Source organism: Mus pahari, chromosome 15, assembly GCF_900095145.1.
Source record: "Mus pahari chromosome 15, PAHARI_EIJ_v1.1, whole genome shotgun sequence".
NCBI classification, from domain to species: domain Eukaryota; kingdom Metazoa; phylum Chordata; class Mammalia; order Rodentia; family Muridae; genus Mus; species Mus pahari.
The window spans coordinates 13,595,356-13,622,268 of record NC_034604.1 but is presented as its reverse complement, the minus strand read 5'-3'; the positions used below and the strand labels follow the sequence as shown (position 1 = coordinate 13,622,268).

Sequence of the window (26,913 nt, the reverse complement as noted above, 5' to 3'; positions counted from 1 at the left end):
TGGAAACAGAAAAAAGTCTGGTCATGGTGAGGAGATGAAGCTACAGTGCTCACAAAATTAAACAACAGACATGTGTACAAAATAATTTAATTTGCATAAGGATATAGGCCTTCTGCCATGTACAACAGCAATGTAATTAACTTCGCAGAAGTTTGAATGAGATGATTCAAATATATGTCACGATATAGATATTATTTTCCCTCATTTGCACATAGAAAAGACCATTCCCGGGTTAGTAACACATTATTAATACCTTTTTTATTTTATTTATTTTTATTTTACCTTCCTCTGTGACTCATAATCCCCTTAGCTACTTAAAGGTTTAATGCTTAGATACAGGTGTTACTATGACTCTACTTACATTTATAATATAATATCAAAGTGAACAACTTTACTTTGCTATTTGTACGGGTACTTAGCTTTGAGGATATGTTAGCAAGAAGCACTCTGTGTATTGCTTTTCTCTAAATATTTATGGCCTATTGTTCTTGTACAGTAACTGATATCTCTGCACACACACACACACCCTACCCTGTTCACCATGGTTATTTTGATCTTTCATTACCCATCATATATTTTCTCAACAGCTAGATCAATCCACTCAGTTTTTATTCCTTGTGTTCAATGTATAATTTATTTAGTAAATCAACAATTGCTTATTTGATTGCTAGTATAGGTCAGATATTCTACAAGTGTTGAGAACTCACAGAAGCCCAGTGCCTCTGGAACAGTTATTTAATAGAAAGGAAGACAGTGACCAGATGAACATGATCATTAAATAACAGCATGTGTGAAGAGTGCTCTAACATCTCTCACTGCTGGATAAAAAGAGAAGTGACCATGTACTTACAGTTTATGTAAAGGTTCCTACTTAAGGAATACAATTTTAACTTCCCATTTAATAGTGACCAGCTTTTGGATTTATTGAGTGCATCTGCATAATCTCAGCTACATTCTGATTGTAAAGTCCAGCTTACTAGCCTGAGCCTTTGTAAAGGCAAGTTCATGTTTTACACTCATTTAAATGTCTCATTATTAGTACAAGATGGACATAAATGAACTATTAAGTTAAAATGGAGCAATTATTTCATGGCTTCAAAAGAAACTTAGATTCTTATAAAATCATATTTTCTAGTATTTAACAAAATTCTGAGCTACTTTAATTTTGTTTTAACTGGAATAAGATAGTAGAAAACACCACTTCAATATATGATGCTCTAAATTAAGTATTTTGAATTTATTCAACCAAAAGTTGAAATATGTTGAATGCCCATGAAGAATCAAAGTTCTTAATTATAAGAGTGTCCTCTAACATCTTCAGGCAGCTTTACAGGACATGGAAGCTAAGTTCTACCATTCAGAATTAATTTAAGAATTACCACTTCACTTGTTTATTTCCTTGTTTCTTAGTTGATTTATTTCCCAGGTACTGCCACAGATTCTGACATCCATATCCCATTTAAAAGAGATTTGTTCTCTGAATTTGTCAAACATCTATGTTTTCATCGCTCACTAAGTGATGCAATGTTTAAGGAGAGATCCTTAGACAAATGGAAACCAATTTAGAGTGAAACCTAAACAGAGCCTTTCCACTACAAGTTGCTTTATTGCTATTACAATTACTTTCTATTTCAGAGTCTCTTATTTTAAAAGAATCATAGGGACTTTATTATGTTTAGTCAATTTTCTAAATGGTCGTGCTGAAATTTAAAACTAAAACAGCCAATGAGTAATAAGAATAGGAAGCCTCCTAGTTTTAGTCAACCTTATTCACATATGTAGTAGAAAACTGACACTGGGAAAAATTTCCAAAACTTTCCCAGGCCCCCTTCAACTACTATACCCATTCTTTCTCTCTTAGACTACCTCTCTCTCTCCCTCTTCCTCTCTTCCTCTCTTCCTCCCCCCTCTTTCTCTCTCTCTCTCTCTCTCTCTCTCTCTCTCTCTCTCTCTCTCTCCCTTCTCCCCTCCCTCTCCCTGTCTCTGTCTGTCTCTCCTCACACTATCACAGTAGTATTCCTACTCTAGTCTCCTCTTATTCCTGTGTATGCATAAGTATCTTCAGTTGTCACCTACATACAGTTAAGTCTTATCTCTTTATTGCTCTTCTGTTTGCTTCTTGGAAGTTTAATCTTCTAGGATCTCCTTTCTGTTCTTCCGAAGTAGACTTATAGTCTAATTTTACTTTTATCGTCAAATCAGCATTTTGTCACTGTGATTAATATCATCTTTGTCTCTCTCTTTTCTTCATCAACACAGTCTATGCTATTCCACAGCCTAGGAAAGGGATTTTTGCCAGATGTCTGTTCATCACATTCTCCACTCAGGCCAGATAATAGAATCCTCCACTCTTAATTGAAAATGCTCAACAGTTTTCCAGTCTTCTCAGCTCTTACTCTTTTACCATTCCCTTACTGCTATTTAAATTTGCTCTCAACTTTCCAGCCAAATTTGCATAATCTCAAACTCTTTGTCCATGTGCATCATGTGCTCCTAACCTTGTAAATGTGGGACCTAGCTCTGAGTTCTCCAAATACTCTGTAACTTCCTTTGATGAAATTTACACAAAATCTATGAGATACACCCAATTATTTCATTAACTTCCTTAAATTATAGATTCTGCATTTCAAAGGAATGGAGAAAAAAAAGGCTGTTTCTAATCACTGTTGTGTCTTCACACACCACAGGGTGCTCAGCACTTGGTAGTTTACTCAATAACTACCTACTGAGTAAATGAATGATTGAATGATCCTGCTCTTTCTTCTGAGCAGTTAACTTCATTTGCATAAGCATTAGAATACAGTCCAAAGTGAGAAGTGATTCAAAACAGGCGAGGTACCTGACAAAAAGGCTGTGACTGGGGGGCATTGAGCCACACTGAACTGAAAAGCACTGAAATTTCCTTTCTTCAAAGACAATCTATCCAAGGCTCTCCCTTTGCAATTAGAGTGACCTGTCTGGTAAGTGGAGTAAGTGGAATCAAAGTGAGATTTGTCATCAGAAAACCTTTAGTAATATATGATAGCACAGGCATGATGTTTATATGCATAACATATACGGTTTTTGCAGTCAATTTTTAACATTGACAGTTCATAGATGGGGAATCGCAGCTCATGGAGTCAGCAACTAGTAAGTGTTCTATTGCTACCTTCCTGATTATTCAATCCTGCTTGATACCTTAGTCTCTTCACAGGACTCCAGGGATCAAAAACTGAGTGTCCTGGCTGGCTTTCTTATTGTCTGCATTCCTTAAGATAGAGTTGTCCCTTTTCCTGCTAAACCAAGGGAGGCACTGAAAGTAAGACAAACTGAAATCAAGATCTATTTGTTATTAAAAATTTTAATAATAGACTGAGATATTCTCTCTTCAATTAAGCGCAAATATTGAGTGGGAAAAAAAGAGAAAAGAAGGCGGAAGGGTCATAGGATTTTATCATCTCTTTAATTTCTCATGAAAGTAACTGAAGTACAAAAATGTTCAATCCCTCACAACTTTAAGTAAGAAATCCATGGCAGCAATAAGCCTGAAACCTTTATGTGCTAACTAATAAAGGGTTAAAGTCACTGAGATTTTAAAAATAAATTTAGATGAAGAAATGTAATGATTGACACCCAGCCTAGTTTCTTTCTCATCATTAATTGCTTTCATATACATTAAAAATTTTAAAATAAATACATCAGATTAGCCAAGTATGATAGCATTGGTTTTTCCCAATATGAGGCTCCTGTTATAATTTTTTTAATGCTAAGTGAAACCAGAATAAATCTTACTGTGAATAAACTCAATGTTAAATTAGAGTCTCAGAATATTGAAGAGAATGCTCTGTTGTCTTTTTTATATTTACTAATATCTAATCCATATTTGTTTCTGGTTTTAGAAACAGAAATGTATTCATGCTTATATATTAAAGTAAAATAAAATACCCTGAAATACTTTAAGGTTGCTTCATGATACCATGTTCTTTGAAAAATTAGTAGACTGTTCTTACCTTTATATTTGTTAGAAACACTGATTCACACGATTGTCATTATAATCTTATTAGTAAAAAATTTTTCTCACCTCATCTCTGGTTGCCATGAATTTTCTAAGTATTGCCGTTCCCCATGCAATTACTCTAGACACAATCATTGTGACACATGAAGGAAAGCTGAGGAAGAAAATGGACCAGATATTAAAAACATAAATTTGTTTCCCATCTGTATCAATCCTAGTAAAATTATTTAACCATAGCTTGAAGGAATTTAAAGCTATGAGCTTCTATTGTGAAGAGGTCCTTTCATTTCCAAATACAGACTGCTGTTATTCTGGCCTAGTGAGAAGGTGCAGCTTGACATTTTGCAGAACTACAAGCATCATTCATTCTAAACATCCTGGGATTTGTTTAGAATTTCAAATGCCAAAGAGATAAAGAAAATACACCCAAGATATGCTTCCCAGTTCATATTGGAGACACAAAACTCAGTTCTCCCCTCAAAAAGAACAACAGATAGTTCTCTTGGATGTAAATATGAACAACTATAACACAGAAGTACAGGTTTAAGGTACACCCAATAACACTTCCCAATGCTAAAGTAATTCGATGGATTTTATAGCCACAGGACAACAATGTGATGAATGGAGGCATTTACCAAAATACTGGAGGAAGCATCAGATAGATGCATTATAGCCAATGAAGGAAATCTCATAGGTCTCAGACACTATCTGATGACATTGTTAACTTCAAGGTTGTCTAAAGTTGGTGCTCTGATAAGTTAATTTTCTCTAAAGGTTTGACATGAGAGTTGAAAGGATGTTAGGTCATATAATCAGGTGAGTATGTGACTATCAAGAGGATTAACAGCAACCTAAACTAATTGTCTTTCTTTCTGGAACATTCCAGATTCTGTAATCATTAAGTTCTATCAGTCAATCAAGCTTCTGAATATTTAGCAGTGCTGTGTTTTATGTATGTGTGTGTGTGTGTGTGTGTGTGTGTGTGTACATGTATGTGAGAGTCAGAGAGTATGTGTGTGAGAGAGTATGTGAGAGAGAGCATGAATAGGTGTGTGAGAGACCATGTGAATCAGTGTGTGAGAGAGAATATATGTGTGCAGGTGTGTGCTTTTGAGAGAGAGGCAAAGACAGAAATGCAGAGACAGACAGAGTTTTCCTGGAAACGTCTGTTTCCACACTCTGAATGTCCAACTATAATGTAGATATTGTAGGATATCATATGACATACTACTTTACTCTCGAAGTAAACATCAGAAGACACTGGAGAAAACAAGAGAAGCTCTGTTCAACATATAAGAAAGTAAGTTGGTGAAAAGAAAGGGTGTTAGGAAGGGAAGCAGATACTAAACGATATGAATCTGTGTGAAGCTTCCTGCTAGGATGGATATAGTGCCATTTGTCTCACAAATCCAGTGGCATAATAAATAGTGACTCTCTTGAGAAGTACAATTCAGATAACTCAAACAGAGCTTCTTTTGACTCTTTCCTGATAGCAATGGGTGGAACTACATCAAAGAATGTATGTTAAGGAAGGGCTACAAAATGGGGTCTCTGAGGTTCGTTTACAAAATCTTGGGCTGAGCATTGCATTGTTTTAGTTCCTAATAATTAGCAAGAAACCTAGGAAGGGTTGGATATTCAATAAATTTGTCACATTAAAATACTACTTCCAGAAAGAGTATACTTTTACCCCTTCACCAGCCTTAACTGACTACTTAGACACAGGTGACTATCTTCTCTTTCAATGGCATTTGAAAGGAGTACAGTGAACTGATTTGAACATTGGCATGACAATTTCTCTAGGTCTACAAACTGTATTTTGCTTTCTGAATATTCCTAAAATCCCAGTTAAATCAAAATACAGGATTCAGGTCTTAATGCCATTATTAGAAGAAAAGCATTCTGTGTACTGTCTCTATTTCATCACAAGCTAAATTTAGACCTTGACTTCCTTCTCCCTTCTTCCAAATACTTTGATATTTCCCTAGGGCCAAGTACAAATTAACATTCATAAAAGTAGCTTTGTACAAAATCAGAGAGGAATAAAATATTAATTTTGGTAGAAAAGAGACAACTTTAAACTAAAATGAAAAAAATCATTATTTCTTTAAATCCTTTTGAGAAGTTGTTTATACATTTATTAGTAGTTAGATTTGTATGGAATTATCAGAAAGGGACAATGACACTATGTAAACAATCAGATTCTTAACCTGTGAGGAAATTATATCAAGAGAACTGGAAAAATGAGTACCAACTCCTATCATTATTGTGGCTCTAAGGGTGGGTCAATTTCTGTACATATTGTGTTTCTGCATCTGTCACTGTCCCTATTTAGCATCAGCCAGCTTTAATTCCCTGTACTTAAGATGTGTGCCATCAGTTCTGCTCTAGTGGCTGTTTTCAAAATACAATTATTCCAACATAGGTGACATTTTGAAACAATTTGAACAGAAGACAAGTTTCATGTTTGTTTATGTATGACTTTACCCATGAGAAGTATTGGTTGGCCTAGAAATCAGTGTGCAACTAAACAGAGCCACATACAAAATGCAGATCAAACATCTGCCAGGAAGTTCAGTCCACTATGTCTTAATAACCACACTCATTGTGGTAGATAGAAAATGTCCTAAAAGGTTTCTGTGTCTACGTCCTTGAAATCTTTGAATACACTATGCCACATGATGAGAGGATTTGTAGCTGTAATTACTGACCTATGCAAGATTGATCCTTAATTATCCAAGTACACCCAATATAATCACATGACCCTATAAAGGCACAGAACTTGGTCTATTAATAGTAAGAGAGAAATGTATACCAGAAGACAGAATTAAAAAATAATTTCAAATGTTTAGAGGGTTTGATGCATAGTTCGGTCCCAAGATAAAGGAGTTATCAAAGACTAGAGCAAAGTCTATAGAGCTATGATCAGACTATCTTTGAAAGCCTACAAAGGCACAAGAGGTTCTACCTGTGTTTCTCAAGTACTGAATTATCTACTAATTCAATGAGCTTAGGAGTGAGTTCATTCTTTCCTAGAAATGGATAGCCACACCTTCATATTTACTAGGGTAGAAAGCCAGCTAAGCCACCAGTCACCAGGAATCTGGCTCAGGCTAACTCTCAAGCCTATTATAATTTTTTTTTAGCACAGAAATATTAAAGTAGTTGAATATGACTCATCTGAAATAAATTTGAACAATAACCATTTCATATATTTTTTGCTTGGGCAGTATTTCATGTGCTTAATAAAGTATTTGGGGAATTTACTCTAAATTGAAGCACAAAATTCATTTGCTTCATATACAAGTTTCCACTCTTAGCCTGAGGATAATCATATACAATATGATAAAGTACCTTTAGTTCCATTATAATTTATCATATAAAGTGAAGGGCAGATTTTATTATTTGCAATATAATGTCTGAACTTGAAATTCTTTAGAGTTTGAAGCATTAAAATTCTTAAATTTCAGATTGTAGATATGTGGTATATCCTCTTACCTATGGGGGTGAAAGTCACCTTGTCTTATTTCACAGTAACTCAAGTTCTTTTATCCTATCTACTGTCACAGTTCCACTCTAAAATACCAAGTTATCACTTATTTAAATTTACTTATATATTCCTTAAAATTTAAACATGTAAACTTTTCCCTCTATTAAAAATATTTTTATTTTACTATTTATGTATGTAGTGGTAGTATACTAAAGTCACTCTATGCTCCTGGCAGGTACACACACCTCCTCTGTACCTGCCCAAGAGCTCTGGATTCACAAATGGAAGGTACCCACATGCAGGCTTACTTTTAATATGCCCAAAGAAGCTCAATGGCTGAATGCTTCCAAACCTCCCCAAGGTTAACACACTCTTCTCACTGATATTACTTACTAAAGCTATATTTTATCTTTCCTGCCTACTGACCTTGTAGGCAGCTCTTCTGGGGCCACTTTCCTCTTTGCACCTACATTTTAGTTTTTTCCCCCTCCTGCACTTTCTGGGCATGGTCTGTCCTAAGCGTGCTTCTCATGGTGGACCTTCCTCTTTCTCCTCTGCATTTCTTGATTAGGAATTCTAAAAGTCCTGCCTCTGCCTCCCTGCTCAACCATTGGCTGCTGGCTACTTTATTTCCCAATCATAGACAACTGGGGCTTTCTTTAGCCTGTGTGCAGGACACTGCAAACAGGTTTTGGGGTAACATAATTAGCATGAGAACACAAGCCGCTACACATGTATTATTGATATATTATGTCTATTAGCTAATGTGCACCATGGGTAAATAGTGTCCACAGAAATCAGAATAGGGAACTAGAGATAAAGGTAGGAATGAACTGCCAGAGTATGGCAGAGTATGGTAAAGGAAACTAAACCCATATTTAATTTGCAAGAGAAATAAGTGCTTTTAACCACTGATTCATTTCCCAAGACTTCTTCCCAATTTTCAAGTGTCATTCTTTATTGTGTTTGTTATTGATGCCATTTTAAATTTGACGCTTAAATTAATTTTCTACAAACCGCATGGCTTACCTTCACATATTTTCAAACATGTTTTAGCTCTCTTTCTCTCTCTTCCTACATTCTTCTCTCTCTCTCTGTACCTCCTTTTTACTCAACCCATTCTTTCTTTATCTTCTTACACAGATATGTAGATATGCATTATTATATTTCTTGTCACTCTGACAAAAGCAACTTAAGAGAGGAAAGGTTTGTTTTACTCACAGATTGAAAATATAGTTCATTATGGAGAAGAATTATGGCTTCAGGATAACAAAATTCTGCAGCTGGAAGAAGGGAACAGATAGGAAATGATGTGGCCATCAAGGTTCACCCTCAGTAACTGACTTCATTCAGTAAATCATTATCTTGTAAAGTTGCAATAATCTTCCAAGAAAACAGTACTGGGTAGGGATCAAGTGTTCAAACATAAGAACTGTCTTATTAGGATATTATTTCTGTGAAGGGACACTATAGCCAAGGCAACTCTTATAAATAACATTTAATTGGGGCTGGCTTACAGTTTCAGTGGTTCAGTTTATTATCCTCATGGCAGTATCAGGCAGACATGGTGCTAGAGGATCAGAGAGTTCAACATCTTGATCAGATGGCAGCCAGGAGAAAACTGTTATCAGCAGGTATCTAGGAGGAGGTAATTATATATATATATATACATATATATATATACATATATATATGTATATATATATACATATATATATGTATATATATACATATATATATGTATATATATACACATACATATACATATATATAATTATATACATATATACATATATATATATATATATATATATATATATATATATATATATAAAACACCTCAAAGACCCACCTCTACATTGACACACTTCCTTTAATAAGGCTATACCTCCTAATAGTATCACTTCCCATGAATCAAGAATGTTCAAACAACTACATTCCACTCCCTACCACTCATAGCCTTTTTCAAACATGTGAGTCTATCGAGGCCATACCTAACCATAGTATAATGCAAAATATATTTAGTCCAACTTCAAAAGTTCCCGTAGTCTATTACAGTCTCAACAGTGTTAAAAAATCCAAAATTCAAATTTTTTATGAGATTCATGCAATCTCTTAACTGTAATCCCCTATAAAGTCAAAATTAAAATGCAGATTACATACTCCCAACATTTCAAGATATACACCATCATTCAAAAACACCATAGGGAGGAAACACTGGTCCAAAACAAGACCAAAAATCAGCTGGACAAACTCCAAACTCTGCATCTCCATGTCTGATCTCCAACTCCTTTCAGCTTTGTTAACTGCAACACACTTCTTTTTCTTGGGCTTGTTCTACTCCTTGTTAGTAGTTTTTCTCACAGGTATCCCATACCTCTGGCATTACTAATATCTTGGGGTATCCAAGGCAACTTCAACTTTACAGCTTCCTGTTCCAGTGTCTGCAATCCACACATGATCTTCTGGGCTTCTCCAAAGGGCTTGGGTCACTTCTCCAGCTCTGCCCTCTGTAGCACTCTAGGCTCAGATCAATTCTACTCCATTGCTGCTGCTCTTATTGCTGATTATCCCAAGATACTGGCATCTCCAATTTGCTGGATATTCTTCTGCAAGGAGGCTTCACCAATAGCCTCTCATAAACTCTCTTCATGATGTCAAATGCCAACTTCTTTGCATGACCACTTCACTCCTGGGGGTCATCATCTGTAACTGGAGTGAGACCTTCACCAATGGCCTTTCCTGGCATCAGCCTCAACTGCCATTCATGATCCCTCCATACCTTCAAAACCAATATAACACAAGGAATGCTTACATATTATTACCAAGCCTGGCTGCCAGGAGAAATTCTATCTCTGGAACACAGCTGCTTTGTGTTCTCAAAAAACATTTTCCAGAAGATTTCACCTCAGTGATACTGGTCCCTTAATCTTAGCTCCAGCTAACCAGCATTAATTGTACCAGTAATGCCTTCTACTTTTGACTTTAAAGCCAGAGTCACATGCACAAAGCTGTCAAGTTCTGCAGCTTTCTAGGGCTGGAACACTACTCCCTTGTTCTATTTTAGTCTCCACTGGCTAGGCTTTGCTGTCCTAGAACTTGCTCTATAAACTGACCTTAAGCTCAGAGATCTGCGTGCCTGTCTCTTGAATTATGGCATTAAAAGCATGGACCACCATACTTTGGACCTTGGCAGAGGCCATGCAGCAAAACTACAGTGTTCCCTGGAGTTGGGCTACCATCCCAGTCAGTTGTGATGGGTGAGCTGTGGTGTGGCATCACCTAATAGACTTCATTCCAGGACTGCTTCTTGCTAATGATGTGCTCCCTAATGTATGTCATTGTAATACTCCTCATTTACTAGGCTAGGTATGAGTGGATGCCAAGAGACCCTTAGTGCCTGTCACTTGGTATAGTTACTTCCTGTATGACAGGCTACTCTGTTGGTCAAGGTTCTTCCAGACCAGACCAACGTGAAGATGATAATTCTTGAGATAATGCTGTCTAAATGAATTAATGATTTTATAGGATTTCTGACTTGATTTAAGCAATTTTAAGAAGTAAGCTTGATTTAAATAATTTTGGTCAGTTAGGGTAGTTCTTAGAAAATATAAAATTAAAAAATTAAGACAGTTGATTGAAAAGTTTTAAATTAGAATCAGGAATAAAGTGCTCCCCTTCCTGATGGACAAAAGCTACTTGAGTTAAAGAAAGTGGTACAGTGAGCACTCATGCTTTACAAGCACATACTTGTAGAGGCAAGAAGAATAGTCTTAGGACAAGCTAATGTTCAAAGTAAGCATATACTTTAGGTTGAGCCTAAGTTCCTTCATTTTGTGATGTACAGGTGAGGTAACAGGTTTTGGTGTGCACCAGGAAATAATAAGGTTATAATAAAGAGCAAATACTTCTATTATGATTATAAGAACAGAAAACAGATGATTAGCCTGCTTAACTGATCAGAACATCAGAAAGAAGACATAAGAAAAATGACTTGCTCATAAGTTCAGGTGGCTGTCAACCAAGCATAGGGAAAACCTTGCTACTATAAACGTGAGCGGTTTAAACTTTGTCAATTAATGACTAAAAATTACTTTGTTGAAGTCACAATGAGATTCTGGAAAGAAAAATATATGAGACTTGTTTAGTTAGATGCAAGATTTATATAAGAAATATATAATCAAAATACTATTATAATTTTATTTTGTTTAATGATTTTAATCTGTCTTTGAAGAGTGTGTTTCTGTGATGATTGTCTCTGGAAAATGTGTAACTTGTGTCTATGAAGTAATTTTCTTCCTAATAGAAAAACGTTGGCCAAGGGGTATAAAAGGGGTTAAGAAAGGAAATAAATTGCTGGAGCTTGTCTATGCTCAACAATTAGCTGTGTGTGAGTGTTTTATTTTGTCCTTTTCTCTTCTTTAACTGCTGGCTGCCACAGGCAGCAGACCCTGAAGATATCTGGATACACCCCTCTCTAAGCACTGACCCCTCCATTTGCTGCCTGCCCCTTGGGTGTCAAAGCTAGTCTTTGGCAGGACCTAAGCTTTTCTCTCCTTAGAATTTGCTCTGCACCAGACTTGCTCTGAACTCAGAGATCTCCTTGTCTCTGTCTACTGGAATTAAAGTTGTGTAACCCCATACCTTGACCTAATTTTTTTCTATTTAACTTTTCACAGATCTTTATGTTCTGGACTATAGTTCACTCCAAATATAGTCAAGATGACAACCAAGAATAGCCATCAAGGTCCATCCTCTGTCAATTTGACACAATTATATCTCCTTTTGTCCAAATGAAAACAAATACCATGGAATAATAGCACCTAGATATAATAACTCTTTGTTCAATTGCAAACACATAAACAATAAGCTTAACTGGGTGGGATCTTTTCCTTAGATCACCAGTTCTGTAATCTGTTTATCCCCTTTAACACAGGATTCAGCTCCATTCGTCTTCCTAGTGCCGCTTTATTACTTGGACCATATGTTAGTGTTTTTTCCTTTCTAAGCTTGCTATGCTTGATCAAACTGCACTTCATGAGAGTAAACCAGAGCACAAAGCCTATGTGGGATTTTTATAAGACATCCTTTGTTAATATAATTAATCTGAATCTCTTCACATTGGCTTCAAGCAGGTTATTCAGAAAAGGACAAAACCCAGCCACATTGTTCACAAAAAGACTACAAAGATGATATCTAAGCAGCAGAATAAAATTCCTCTCCTCTAAAACGTCCTGAGCCAGGCTGCCAGAGTTCAAATCACCCTCAGCATCTATGCCTTTCAAATTCTACTAGAATAGCACATTAAGTCAAACTTAAAGTGTTCGTCTGCATTTCAAATCCAAAGTCCACAAGTCCACATTCCTCCTAATAAAAGCATGGTCAGTACTATCATAGCAGTACCCCACTTCCTGGTATCAACTTCTATCTTAGGGTTTCACTGATGTGAAGAGACACCAGGGGCAAGACAACTCTTAAAAAGGCAATGATTTAATTGGGGCTGGCTAACAGTTTCATAGATTCAGTCCATTATCATTATACCATGAAACATGGCAGTAGCCAGACAGACATGGTACTGGAGGAGCCAAGAGTTCTACATCTTGATTGGAAGGCAGCCAGGAGAAGGCTGTCTTCAGCAGGTGTCCAGGAAGAGGTTCACTCCTCCACACTGGGCAGAGATTAAGCCTATATATGAAGCCTCAATGTCCTGCTTCCACAGTGACACACTTCAACTAATAAGGCTACACCTTCTCCAATAACGCACCTCCAATATATAACTCCTAATATAGTCACTTACCATGGGTCAAGCACATTCAAACCATTACATGAACCTATGGGGGTATTTTCCATTCAAAGTACAGATAATTTTTCTATAATCTCTCACTCTGATGTATCTATTTCAAGTTGAAAGTCTTGCTTATTATACTTGCAGGAAATGTCTGTTGGCAACCAGATGTTGCAGAATAGTAAGTTAAAAAGTAGTTTGCTCTGCATTATTGATATTCCCTTTAAAATGTAGAGATTTCCCTGTTTATAAGCAAAATATCTTTATTCTGTACTTCCCCTAAAAACAATGTTATTATCTTTCACATAGTAGACCAATGATGTATTTCTATATATTTATAGATTTAAGTACGTCTTTTCATGATTCCCTGTGGTGTCTGCATACTGACTCTATTTGCTGTACTACATATTTTAATTTAATTGCATTTATATTATACCTACACCTCCTTCTCCCTTCTCCAATTCTTCTCATGATTATCTCGTGATATCTATTAATCTATCAAACAATCTATCATCTACCCCCTCTCTCTCACATCTATATATCTATCCATAATTTTAAAAAACAGACTTAAATTTAACCTGCTGAGATTAGAAGGACTTTTGTGGATAAACCTACCAGTGGTATAAATAATGACACAGAACTTTTATTATAGTTTAAAGATTAGGCCTTTTGCTAGGACAAACTCGTCTACCAGACTATGAAGTGCCATGAAGTTAGCTCTGTACATTTTTCTGCTCTACTCTTGTTTGTGTCAATTACTTTCCATCTCTGATCTCTGAATCTCCTGCATCTACTTTCCTCTTCCTGAATCATTTTTCTCTGCCTGAAACTTCTCCTCCTATTTTCTGCCCACTTATTGGCTGTCAGATATTTATTACTACCTATCAGAGGTGAGACAACCTCTAATACATCTTTAGACTTCCTTTAGACAGGTGAAGAGAAACAAATATTTACAAAATAGAAAACCAGGTGATGGGACATAGAAATGACAAGACCAAAAGCCTGCCAGCAATTAGTGTTTGGACAGAACAGAATTAATAATTGAAAATACAGAGACACATTTTCACACAATGTGAAAAAGGTTATCCCAACAGCTGAGTCCATTTGATATAGCTGGTATGTACAAGTACTTATGGCTAAAAGCTTAGAATTGGATAACCTTGTAAGAGCTCATTTCTGGAATGAATGATGTCTCCTTCCTCAGAAGTTGTCAATTTTCTGTTGTTCCACATCTAGGGTTGGGGACTTGTGGAATTCCTCCACCCATGTTGGGATGTTATCTGCTATTGTCATGGACAGGTTTTGCTTAGGTAACCATATTATTGAGATATCATGGGTATAGTTTCAATGATATTTACAGAGACCCTTTCTTGTAGATACATACTTATTTTCTGGCTCTAACAAACTTTCTGCTTCCTCTTCTACAATGTTTCTGTGCTGTGGATATTGTTTGTCTTATAAATATATGGATATGGGATTGGGCATCCCATGGTCAGTTTTTTTCTGCATTTGAAAAGTATAAATTTCTGTGATGCTTCCTGTTCTTTTCAGAAGTTTCTTTAATGAAGGATAAGCACTATATTTACCTCTGGATATAAGGATGGGTATTTACAATGTAGAGAGGAGTTAAATTTGTTTAAGAAAACAGTAGTAATAAGTAATTCTCTAAGGCATATAACCTCATCAGTCACAATTACTGTAGAGTTTTATAATACCAACCACAGTTTCTCTCCTATTCATTTCATTTTCAGTACTATTAAATGTCTTCTGGTTACTCCTAGAAATAGTAACAACTTCTGTACCCTTTGGCATATTTTGAGATGGTGGGCATCTTTGTGGTTCATAGGCTTTACAGCACCTTGTATAGGACCTTCAGATACTAGAAAAGCTGTTTTTTAGGAAGGAGGTTTCCACATCATATTTTAATTGTCCATTTGTCCACATATGTTTCTGACGGATTGTAACATTAAAGCAAATATGTTTCTATCCAGTAAGATGTGGTGGTTTCAATATGCTTGGCCCAATGACAGGCAGGTAGAAGGTGTGGCCTTGTTTGAGTAGGTATGAGCTTTTTAGAAGAAGTGTGTCATTGTAAGAAAGGGCTGTAAAACCCTCATCATAGCTGCCTGCAAGCCAGTCTTCTCTTACCAACCTTCAGATGAAGATGTTGAACTCGCAGTTTCTCCTGCAATATGCCTGCCTAGATGCTTCCATGCTCCCACTACGTTGATAATAATGAATTGAAACTCTGAACCTGTAAGCCAGGTCCAATTAGAAGTTGTCCTTATAAGAGTTGGCTCAGTGGGTAAGCACACTGACTGCTGTTCCTAAGTTCCTGAGTTTAAATCCCATCAACCACATGGTGGCTCACAACACCTGTAATGAAATCTGACTCCCTCTTCTGGTGCATCTGAAGTCAGCTACAATGTACTTATTATGTATAATAATAAATAATTCTTTGGGCTTAAGTGAACAGGGCTGACTGGGGTGAGCAGAGGGCCTAAGAATTCAATTCCCAATCACCACCATCTATACAGCTACAGTGTATTCACATACATAAAAAAAAATCTTTAAAAAAAAAAAAAAGAGTTGCCTTGGTCATGGTGTCTGTTCACAGCAGTAAAACACTAACTAAGACACTTATAACATAAAGATTTTTGCTGGGAAGCCACAAAACCTGAGTTTGATTCTCAGAACCTACATTGTGGAAGGAGAAAAATGACTTCTACAAGTTGTTCTCTGACTTCCTTTCATGGATTGCAGTATATGTTTACCCACCTCCACGTATGTGTACACCACATGTAATGAAATATGTTTTTAAGTTTATTACTTGAAAAAGAAGAAAGATATCTTTTCCACTTTTATTGCATTCATCAGCCATCAGATCTAGCATACAACACACAACAGATAGCTCTGTTAAAGTGCTTTGAATTAAAACACAAGGAATGACTGAAAGCAGTAAGTGATAAGCCATCATGTTGTTGTCCCAATATTACCACAACATGTATAGAAAAACAAGTAAACTTCTACATTATTAGTGATCACTAAGGTCAAAATTACATGTTTTCTTGCATATTTAGAATTTTGTCACAAAAATATGTCTCTCCACCTAATATTAATGTAATATTGATGCATGTCTTTATGCTGTAGAGGAATGCAATTGTGGTTCAGAAAATTTAGAATTACAAACATTATTTATCTCTTTAGGTCAAAACAAAGGCATAATATTTTCTAAAGCTTCATTGTGTTATTCGTGAATGTTATTTAAAGACAAAATTAGCTCCCTAATTTTGCTTAGGAGCAAAGGTGGCAGGATGCTAATGAAGCCTACTTCAGTTTATGGACAATCTAGGCAGGATAGCTTACTCAACCTGCAAATTATTTGCAAATGTATGAAATGTTTATAGCTGCAGTTGAAATACTGTATTAAGATGTTTCTGGGGTCACATTAAAATGACTGAGTGGTTTTAAAACTTTGTCCTTGTAGTTATTTACAGGAATGAAAAGTCAGATCAACAGTTTGGCATTTTGCAATTGTGTATGTGTGAGATGGCAAATCTTCTTATTTATATTTGAGTACATTTACATATTTGCCTGTATCTCTGTGTTTGGGGGGAAAAGCTGCATGTATGTGTGAGGTATGTGAGTGTGTGTGTGACTGTGTGTGTGCATGTGTGTAGAAGTGTTCGTGTATATATGCATGCGGGTGGAGGAGGTGGGTGTGGGTGTCCACACGTGTGTCGGTGGATGTGTGTTACAGATGACAATTTGCAGAAACTGGTTCTTGCCTTCCACTATGTGTTTGGCAAAGATAAAGCCCAGGTCCTCAGGCTGAGCAGCAGTGTACCGTTACCTACTGTGCCTTCTTGCCAGCTCTGCCAAAAGCCTGACTAGATTTAGAATCACCTGTTGGTGAGAGTGCTTTCGGATACTTGATTGAGGAGAGAATACTACCGTGACTGTGGGTTCTGGGGTTTCTGAACTAACACAGAAGGTCACAGTAGTATGAGCTTCCCTCTGCTCTGCTCCCTTACTGCAGAACGGCATAATAAACTGTCTCACACTCATGCAGCTCTCCCTTCTCTGATATGATGAACTGTATGCCCTCAAACTGTGAGTCAAAATAAACCTTTCTTTCCTTTATATTACCATTGTCTGATTTTTAATTACAGCAATGAAAAAAGTAACGAATACAGCACATCCAGCTCCCTATAGTATATTTTAACTGAAATTTCAAAACACTTTCTATGAGTAGAACAGATTACTTAATCATTTGGTTTTCAGACACAAATTGAGAATACTGTGAGACAAGAGTTCTCCTAAGAAGAAAGTCTTTCTATCTTCAAATAATTTGCCTTTAAATTAATAGATAGAGCAAAAATCTAAGGCAAACATCCAGGAAAGGACAGAGCATGTTGCCAGACACAATCCCAAAGTAAGAAAAAGGATCTTGGGTTTAAGAGACAGAATTTCTTAAAGAACTACAGGCAAACACTACTAAACAGGTAGAAGAAATACAAAAATCCCTTAAAGAATTACAGGAAAACACTGCTAAACAGCTAGAAGAAACACAAAAATCCCTTAAAGAATTAGGGCACAGAGCTAAACAAAGAATTCTCAACTAGGGAATATCGAATGGCTGAAAACACCGCAAAAAATGTTCAACATCCTTAATCATCAGGTAAATGCAAATCAAAACAACCCTGAGATTTCACCTCACACCAGTCAGAATGGCTAAGATTAAAAATTCAGGGGACAGCAGACACTGGCGAGGATGTGGAGAAAGAGGAACACTCCTCCATTGCTGGTGGGATGGATTGCAAGCTTGTATAACCACTCTGGAAATCAGTCTGGCGGTTCCTCAGAAAATTGGACATAGTACTCCCGGAGGATCCAGCAAACCTCTTCTAGGTATATACTCAGAAGATGTTCCAACTGGTAATAAGGACACATGCTCTACTATGTTCATAGCTGCCCTATATATAATAGCCAGAAGCTAGAAAGAACCCAGATGTCCCTCAACAGAGGAATGGATACAGAAAATGTGGTACATTTACACAATGGAGTACTACTCAGCTATTAAAAACAATGAATTTATGAAATTCTTAGGTAAATGGATGTATTTGGAGGATATCATCCTGAGTGAGGCAACGCAATCACAAAAGAACTCACTTAATATGCACTCACTGATAAGTGGATATTAGCCCAGAAACCTAGAATATCCAAGATACAATCTCCAAAACACAAGAAAATCAAGAATAAGGAAGACCAACACGTGAATAGTTTATTCCTCCCTAAAATGGGGAATAAAATAACCAAGAAAGAAGTGGCAGAGACAAAGTTTGGAGCTAAGACAAAAGGATGGACCATCCAGAGACTGCCCCACCCGGGAGTCCATCCCATAATCAGCCACCAAACGCAGACACTACTGCATATGCCAGCAAGATCTTGCAGAAAGGACACTGATATAGCTATCTCTGTGAGGCTATGCTAATGCTTGCCAAATATAGAAGTGGATGCCCACAGTCATCTATAGGATAGAACACAGAGACCACAGTGGAGGAGCTAGAGAAATTACCTAAGGAACTGAAGGGGTCTGCAACCCTATAGGTAGAACAACAGTATGAACTAATCAGTACCCCCAGAGCTCGTGTCTCTAGCTGCATATATAGCAGAAGATGGCCTAGTCAGCCATCGTTGGGAAGAGAAACCCCTTGNTCTTGCAAACTTTATATGCCCCATACAGGGGAATGCCAGGGCCAAGAAGTGGGAGTGGGTGGGCAGGGGAGCAGGGTGGGGGTAGGGTATAGGGGACATTCGGGATAGCATTTGAAATGTAAATGAAGAAAATATCTAATAAAATAAGTTTTTTGTTTTTTGGTTTTTTGTTTTTTTAAAAGACAGGATTCCTCAAGAACACTGTATAAGGAGATCACTTTGCTCAGACAAAAATCCCCAAAGCCAGTGGCAGGTGACTTGGTCAGTTGTTTATTGGGAACCCAAATGAGTTAGTTAGTTTACTGTACATACACAAAAACCAACAGATAATTTCAGTTATTGCAGACACTGACTAATACTGAGTCAGAACGAAGAGGAAAGGGCAAGGTTTCTGTATTCCTGTTCCTTGTTAAGGATGATCTGGGCCATCCTTTCATGGTCTGGGTCATAGGAAAAGGTTTGCGACCTTGGAGTATAGAAAAACTTATGAAACCTTTAAGGGCTATAACTGCCAGAACAATTAGTATACACATGAAATAGATAGTTCAATCTTAATACCCATGCAGTATACATGTAAAACATCAAGAGATTTAAATATAAGTATACAAGAATCAATCAAGACTTAATAATATTTGTACTCATTTTGCCCCATTTTCAGGTAGCCAAATATTGAGAATTTTGTAAACCAAGTGTTAAAACCTGAGAAGAAAGAGTCAATATTATAGCCCTCTACATATCTAATCTAATCTAATCTATCAATCTATTTTAGCTGTCTGTCTATCTGTCTGTCTGTCTGTCTGTCTGTCTATATTTCTGCAACAAACATAGACACACAGGTGGTACCAGAAAACCTTTCTATGATTCTTGAGGCAGACCCCATTATTCTGTTTCATATAATGGCCTTGTGCAGTAAATGTGGACCATCACACTGCACAGATGGAAGAGAGAGTTAGAGGGCTATTGAACGTGTGAATTTTCCCAGTGTGTCACAATTACAGAAACATCTGTGCTAAATATTTTCAAGCTGATCCACTATAAAAATTGGCAATGTTCAATAGCTCTCAGTATCTTCCCTGCCCTGTTGGGAATCCAGTCTAATGATTGCTTTTGGGACTATGGCATAAGGCCTGTACCTATGCTGATTGCTTACTGCTTAAAGTAGCCTCATTTGCATTATGTTGTTTTAAATGTTCTTTCTGTATCCCACCTCTTTTCTTTGTTGATTGCAAATACAAACTGAAAGGAAAATCAAACCATTTACTGCACTTGTCATTAAAATGTCTTTTAGGGCTTGCATAATGGAATGGCCTGGGCAGGGGCAAGGAAAGAAGAGCAATAAGGTCTCTTGAAAGTAATTGTAGGCTGTGCTGTCTGCTAATTCTGATTATACTGAAAGCACTGGTTGGCTGCATCTACATTTGCTCATACATGGGTTATTTCATGGCAGGCATTTACTAAGTCGAGCAGAATTCATAATTTTTTTTTATTTATATGGCTTTTACCTACAGAACACTTGCAGCTTTAGATACTTTCTTGTACTCCTTGTAAACCGTCATATGTAGAGGAATTGACATGGGTTCTTATAAGATAATCCTGATCCTGAAGGGTTGAGATGAGAACTAAGTTCCTGCACTGCTTACTTCTTGCAGGTGTTGCCTATGTCACTACATGAAGAATCACACTTGAGTAGCAAATGTCAAAGCTTGGAGAATGCAAGGTAAAAATACAAAAGTTCACACTTTTCCATGATTGAAAATTTCTATATCCTATTAAAATAGTTGAAGATACATAGGTTCCTGTGTATGCATAAACAAGAAAAGTACATTTAAGCTTAACTCATGAAATTTACTTGTTGACTTACAGTGAAACACATTCTACTGGAATGAACTGAATAGAACTATACTCCATCTTGACTACCAAATTTCAGTTTGCTTTGCCTCAGCATTCACCCTCTGGGAGTTTTTTCCAGATATTTCTGAGAGACTTGAACCATCTTAATTTTGAAAACAAGTGGAACCTCTAAATTCTTTGACAAATCTCCTTAAGTAACCAAGTGTGTATCATCATCATCACCACCACCATTATCATCATCATCATCATCACTGGAAGTGTTTTTAAGGTTCATTGAAGGAGGGTAAATTGAACCCACCTATTCAAGAAGGCACTTATACAAAAAGCTAGCTTGCCCAGTTAATGAACTATGGCTGTCACAAGCTCAATAACCCCTCTAAGATCCCAATATGCTCTAGAGGCTTATGTGCTTCTCTACACATAAGCAATAAAACCATAGAATGAATTTTTCTTGTCATTCTGTCAGCAAGAAGCTTGTATAGGTATTAAGGAGAAAAGAGCATTTCTTTGGAATAGGAATGCAAAGAAGCAAACATCCAGGTAACTGTAGAGCCTCTTAAAAAGAAGAAAAGACCTGGTGAATGACAATGGAGAAATGTTAAGATGGTGGGGGTGTGAGACAGAGCTTGAGAGGTAGAAATGTATTTCATAGTCATGGGATTAGTGACACTCATTAGAGTGAGAATGTTCTACCCACATGGTAAGTTTGGCAGAATGATGTGTTACAAAGAATAGAAAGCTGAGAGTTTGAAAAGAGAATTTTGAAAATGTGATGCTTATATGGGTTTAAAAGTGATGAGAGGTGATTTTAACAGAATAAATATTAAAGCGACAGACAGCAAATGTGAGAGCTAGAGCAAATGACAGTAAGAGCCAAAGAAGAAGAGAGAGGCATGCAGAGAATGCTAGGTAACTGACAAGACGTCTCATACTTTAGTTTCCAGGTCACGAGACTAAAAGTAAAGGGACAGGCCTAAAAACACAGTGAAGTTAGGAGAAGAATGGGTCGCTGGTGTGGTTAATGCTCACAACTGTGGAATTAGAAACACACATTTAGACAAAAAAAAAAAATCTAAGTTCAAACTAAATATAAAATGTAGGGCATTCACTTACAGAAGATAGGCATATATGAAGATATATAAGCTGGAACGAAGGTGTATGGTGAAATTTGAAACCTGGAGAAAACCTCACGAGTAGGAGATATTTGCAAAGAACACATAAACTGAGAATTGAGACTGCTGTATAGACTTGAGCCTGATCCAGATTATTGGATCCATATTCCTATGGTTACTTTATTTAGCTTGTATTTTTTTTTCACTGTCATCTCCTCCTGTTCCTTGCCATCACCCGTAGGATATACTGTAAAAATTTGGGGCAGTGAGCTGTGCACAGGCAGCCTGATCCCATGTCAAGCGCAGGCTTTGAACCCCAGAGACCCAGGATGTGACTTATTGCCTGCAAGGAATGGCAGGTGGTCAACCTTTCCCCTTGGGGCCCTGGCTCCTGTCACAACTGCAACCTCCCACATTTCCCTGCAGAGAGGTGTGTGGCCATGAGTCACATAGGGCAACACCCTAGCTCCTGGTATTCTGTCTGGACTCCACCCCCACAGCTACCTGGCAGCAGCCAGGTAGGCCTGGCTCACTATAAAAGAGGCTACTTGACCACTCCTTACTCTCTTATGTTACTCTTCTCCCTTGCCTCTTGCCCCCTTGTTCCCTCCCTCTCTCTACATTCCCTTCCCCTTCTCTTCACGTGGCCATGGCTAGCCTCTGCTTCTCTACTCTCTCCCTCTCTCTGCCTTTTTACAATAAACATCTTAAAACCATGGACTATCTCTTCTCATCGGGATCCTCTGTGCTGGAGCAAAGGAGTAGGTCTTCTAACCTCCAGAAGGCCTCTCAGCGCCTCCAGCCAACTAAAGCTGCCCACCCAAGCAAGCCTAGGACTCCTCTCCCTGCAGGACCTAGCCAGAGCTCTCTCCTCCCGCCTTTTCCCCTCTGCCCTGGGCTAGAGCCACTCTCCGTTCTCAGCTCTTTTGCAACATCCAGCAGTCTCTTGGGTGTCCGAGCCTAAGAACCTGCAGGTCTCAGCCTCTGTGCAGGGACCTCAGAGTGCACCTCCCCACCCCCAAAGCAGGGTCCTGAGACTTCTCACAGCCCGACACAAGCCCTAGGGCACGTAGGGTCCGAGCAGTCAGACTTCCCACATCCCGCTTCACCCAGTGCCCCGAACCCTGGGCCGGACTCCGGACTCCATTTTTGACCCAAATAGAATGAAGAGAATTATACAATCGTAAAGTACAATGTTCTTTTCTAACTCCAAAAAGTGACTAAATCATCATTTCAAAATAAAACAAATGCACACTGCAATGAACAATCTCATAAGATTTATTCACTAAAGAGAAAGTTTCGTAATAAAAAGAAAATCTAAATTCTTGTTGTACACATCGTAAGTCATCAGCAAATTAAATCCCCTTTAATAATGCAAATTTGGGGAGATATAGGTGGTTTCATTCCCATGTTATACTCAGGAAAATGAAGGATTTATGAAGATTAAGTACCACAGCTCTTACATGGAAAGACCAGACTCCAAAGACATCTTCCTTATGGCTCTAGTTGAATGTTTATTTGTCCCCCCACACAGTGAGCTTTGGGCTTTCACTTTGAAACAACCAATAGAGATAGAGAACAACTCTTGAGTTCTAATGTTGACTGTGCAAGAAATGGCAGTATCCATTTTTATAACTTATATGTGTGTGAGTGTTTATGCATGTGAGTGAATGAAGACACACTTGTGTGATGCCTGGCATAATGTGGAGGTCAGAGGGTAGTCTGTAGTCTCAGTCCTGTGCATTCTACCTATGGTTTGCTATTATATGCAGTAGAATAGCTGGTCCATGAGCTTCTGCAGATTCTCCAGTCCTTGCATCCTTGCTGATGTATACCACTGCATGCAGCTTTGTAGGGGTTCTAGGGATAGGACATTAGGTCTTAATATTTTTGTGGTAGATAAATTCGATTCTGTCACAGCAGCATCACTTTAAACAACAGAGTGTGGGGAAAAAACGAGTTACATTATTGCCACTACTGGACAAGGCCAGAATACTAATCAGATGCAAATCTGTGATTCTTATATTTGAAAATACATATAATAAGCAGCACCTAATACAGAACAGCTTAATGGTAAATTGGGATCTAAACCCCAGGAGGTATAACTACTACCAGGCAGGCAAAAATGCCCTTGTCCAGAACACTTATAACTACTATAAAGAAATACTATTCCCAATTAGAGAGAACCCCGTGGAAAGGTTACTTGCTTTTTGGTTAAAGGTTTTCTTGAAAGGAGACAATATTTTGAACTAATCAGCTCTATTGAAATAATGCTAATTTTAGTCATTATTTTCACTTAAAATAGCTATACTTAGTATGTTTTATAGGTATAAGGAAAGATGAGGTATATGCATTATTTGGTACATTATGTGATTTGAATCCTAAGCTTCTACTCTATGGACACATACTAAGAAGCCAAGTGGTACAAAAACAAGAAGAAGAAGAAGAAGAAGAAGAAGAAGAAGAAGAAGAAGAAGAAGAAGAAGAAGAAGAAGAAGAAGAAGAAGAAGAAGAAGAAAAGTGAACAAAAAAAATGTTTCTTCTATTTAAGCTATTTATCCTCATTATGCTGGTCAGTAACAGAAAGCTTACTAATGCAGGGTGCCAGCATGTTACCCTTGTTTTCCACTCTATCCATCAGGACTTGATAATATGTGAGTGTGAAGAACTGATTCTGTCAGCCTCAGGGACTGAGGATAGTGAATTGGAAATCATTTAAAAATAAGAGACAGAGAGGAAGTAAAAGAGAAAGTTCCAAGTTTGTCTTAATGAAGTTAACAATGAGTTACAAAAACAAAATGAGGTTTTCTTCAGGATCTACTTCTATATAATAAGAGAGACTTCAGAATAGAAATGAGTTCTTCCTAAAACAGCAGCCACACATGGAAATTTACAGTCAAGGGGCTGGTTGTTATATCAGTGTGTTGGAAAATTCTTAATGGGCCATTAATACCAGAATAACTTTGGATAAACAATCTGAAAGTATTCTTGCTAAGCAGACTATGGTAGTCAGATGCTTAGAGCGAGGGATGGAAGGATGTGAAAAAGGAAGACACTAAACAAAGGGTAAGGATTTCTGTGGCCTGACAGGGCATTTGCTAAGGTTGGGTAATGAAAGATCTATCATAGCAGCCCAAGGTCAAGATCTACTTGAGAGAAGGACTGTGTATGAACTCACCTTTCTCAGAGTAGAGCAGCTCAAGAAAATCTGATATCTGTTGGTAAGAGAACACAGCAGTCTGATCAATGCAGTGAGCACATGTCAAGGAATAGGACAAAGGAAACAGGTGTGGCACGTGAGCCTAGAACTGGAATAGGGAGATGGACAAGTCCAGATTCAGGAACTGAGTTTGAGGTTACAACACTGATGTAAGGAAGAGTACATAGACAGTATGTTACACATTTGACTTGGAAAACACTGTAAAACCATGGAATGTTTACATATTAGAACCAGATAAATTTCTTTTGATCACTACTACACTAAGTAAATCACAAAATCTGGGTGAAAATTTCTCATTTATAAATGATTAAGAGAAATGGACACGGGTAGTTCCTAAATCATTGTATCTCTCAAAATCAAATTATTTTTTTAAATCTAGGATAAGAATATGGTAAGAATTCCTATATATTGTCCTTATCAATGATATTCTAAATTAGTTTTTCATCATTCCTTTGAGGGAAATTCTATACTATATTTATGATATTATACTATAGTATTGATATTATTAATACCATATTAATTATTATTAATAAATCAAATATTATTAATAGTATTGATAGATTAATATTAGTATAGTATATATACTATATTATATATATTATATATAGTATGTTATTAGCAGTAGTATCATGTCATATTAAAATATGCAGTGCTAACCTATCATTAAACTTTCTGGAATTAATCAGACAAGCAAATTACAATTTTTTTGAAATTGTTTATTTTAAAAATCTATTTAATATATTTATTTATCCTTCTTTCATACATTACATATTAACCACATTTTCTTCTCCCTGCATCTACCTTCCACCCTCCCAATTCACTCCTCTGTTTACCTTCAGAAAAGGGCAGGCCTCCCAGGCATATCAACCAAACATGGCATAACAAGTTGCAACAAAACTAGACACCTCCTCTTATATCAAGACTAACCTAGTAGAAGAAAAAGGATCTGATAAACAGGAGCAAGAGTCAAAGACAGCCCCTGCTCCTTCTGTAGGACTTCCACAAGACCACCAAGCAGCATCACAACCATAACAGGATTTAGGTCAGTCCAATATAGGCTCCCTGATTGTCAGTTTAGTCTCTGTGAGGGAGCCCCTATGAGCCCTAATAGATAACTATGGGCCTTATTCTTGTGGTATCCCTGACCTGTCTGGCTTCTAAAATTCTTCTACACCTTCTACCCGGAATTCCCCAAGCTCTGTCTAATGTTTGCTTGTGGGTCTATATATCTGATGATGATTATAACAGAATATCATTAGGAAAAATTTTATTAAGTTTTTTCTCCATTATTGTTTGGTTCTATCCTAGGTCTCTGGGCAATCCAGCCACTGATTCCTTGAAAACCAGGGATGAAAGCAACTTGAATTCAGGGATAGTGGTAGCTTTAGATGTTCTTTATTTGTACAGGGTTGGTTTAGCTATCATGAGGTTTTTGCTTTTTCATATGAAGTTGAGCATTTTTCTCTTAAATTGTATAAAGAATTTTGATGGAAATTTCATTGAATCTTGGTAGGATTTTTATTATAATAAGCCTACCAATCATGAGCGTGAGAGATCATTCTATCTTCTGACATCTTCTTCAATTTCTTTCGTGACAGGCTTGAAGTCTTTGTCACACAAGTCTTTTACTTGCTTGGATAATCTAAGATGTTTTTATATTATTTGAGGCTATAGTAAAGGATCTTCTTTCCCTGATTTCCCTGTTGTTGTATGTATGCCATTTGTATGCCATGTTGTTGTATG

General features: G+C 37.1%; 1 long non-coding RNA gene across 1 annotated transcript in view; it reads left to right on the top strand.

Moving 5' to 3' along the window:
- The first annotated feature begins 21,396 nt into the window (after positions 1 to 21,396).
- The window catches only part of LOC110332852, a 13,184-nt gene continuing 7,667 nt past the window's right edge, over positions 21,397 to 26,913 (top strand). Inside the window, exon 1 of the long non-coding RNA XR_002381043.1 lies at positions 21,397 to 21,538. This is a non-coding gene — a long non-coding RNA (uncharacterized LOC110332852). The remainder of the gene's footprint in view (positions 21,539 to 26,913) is intronic.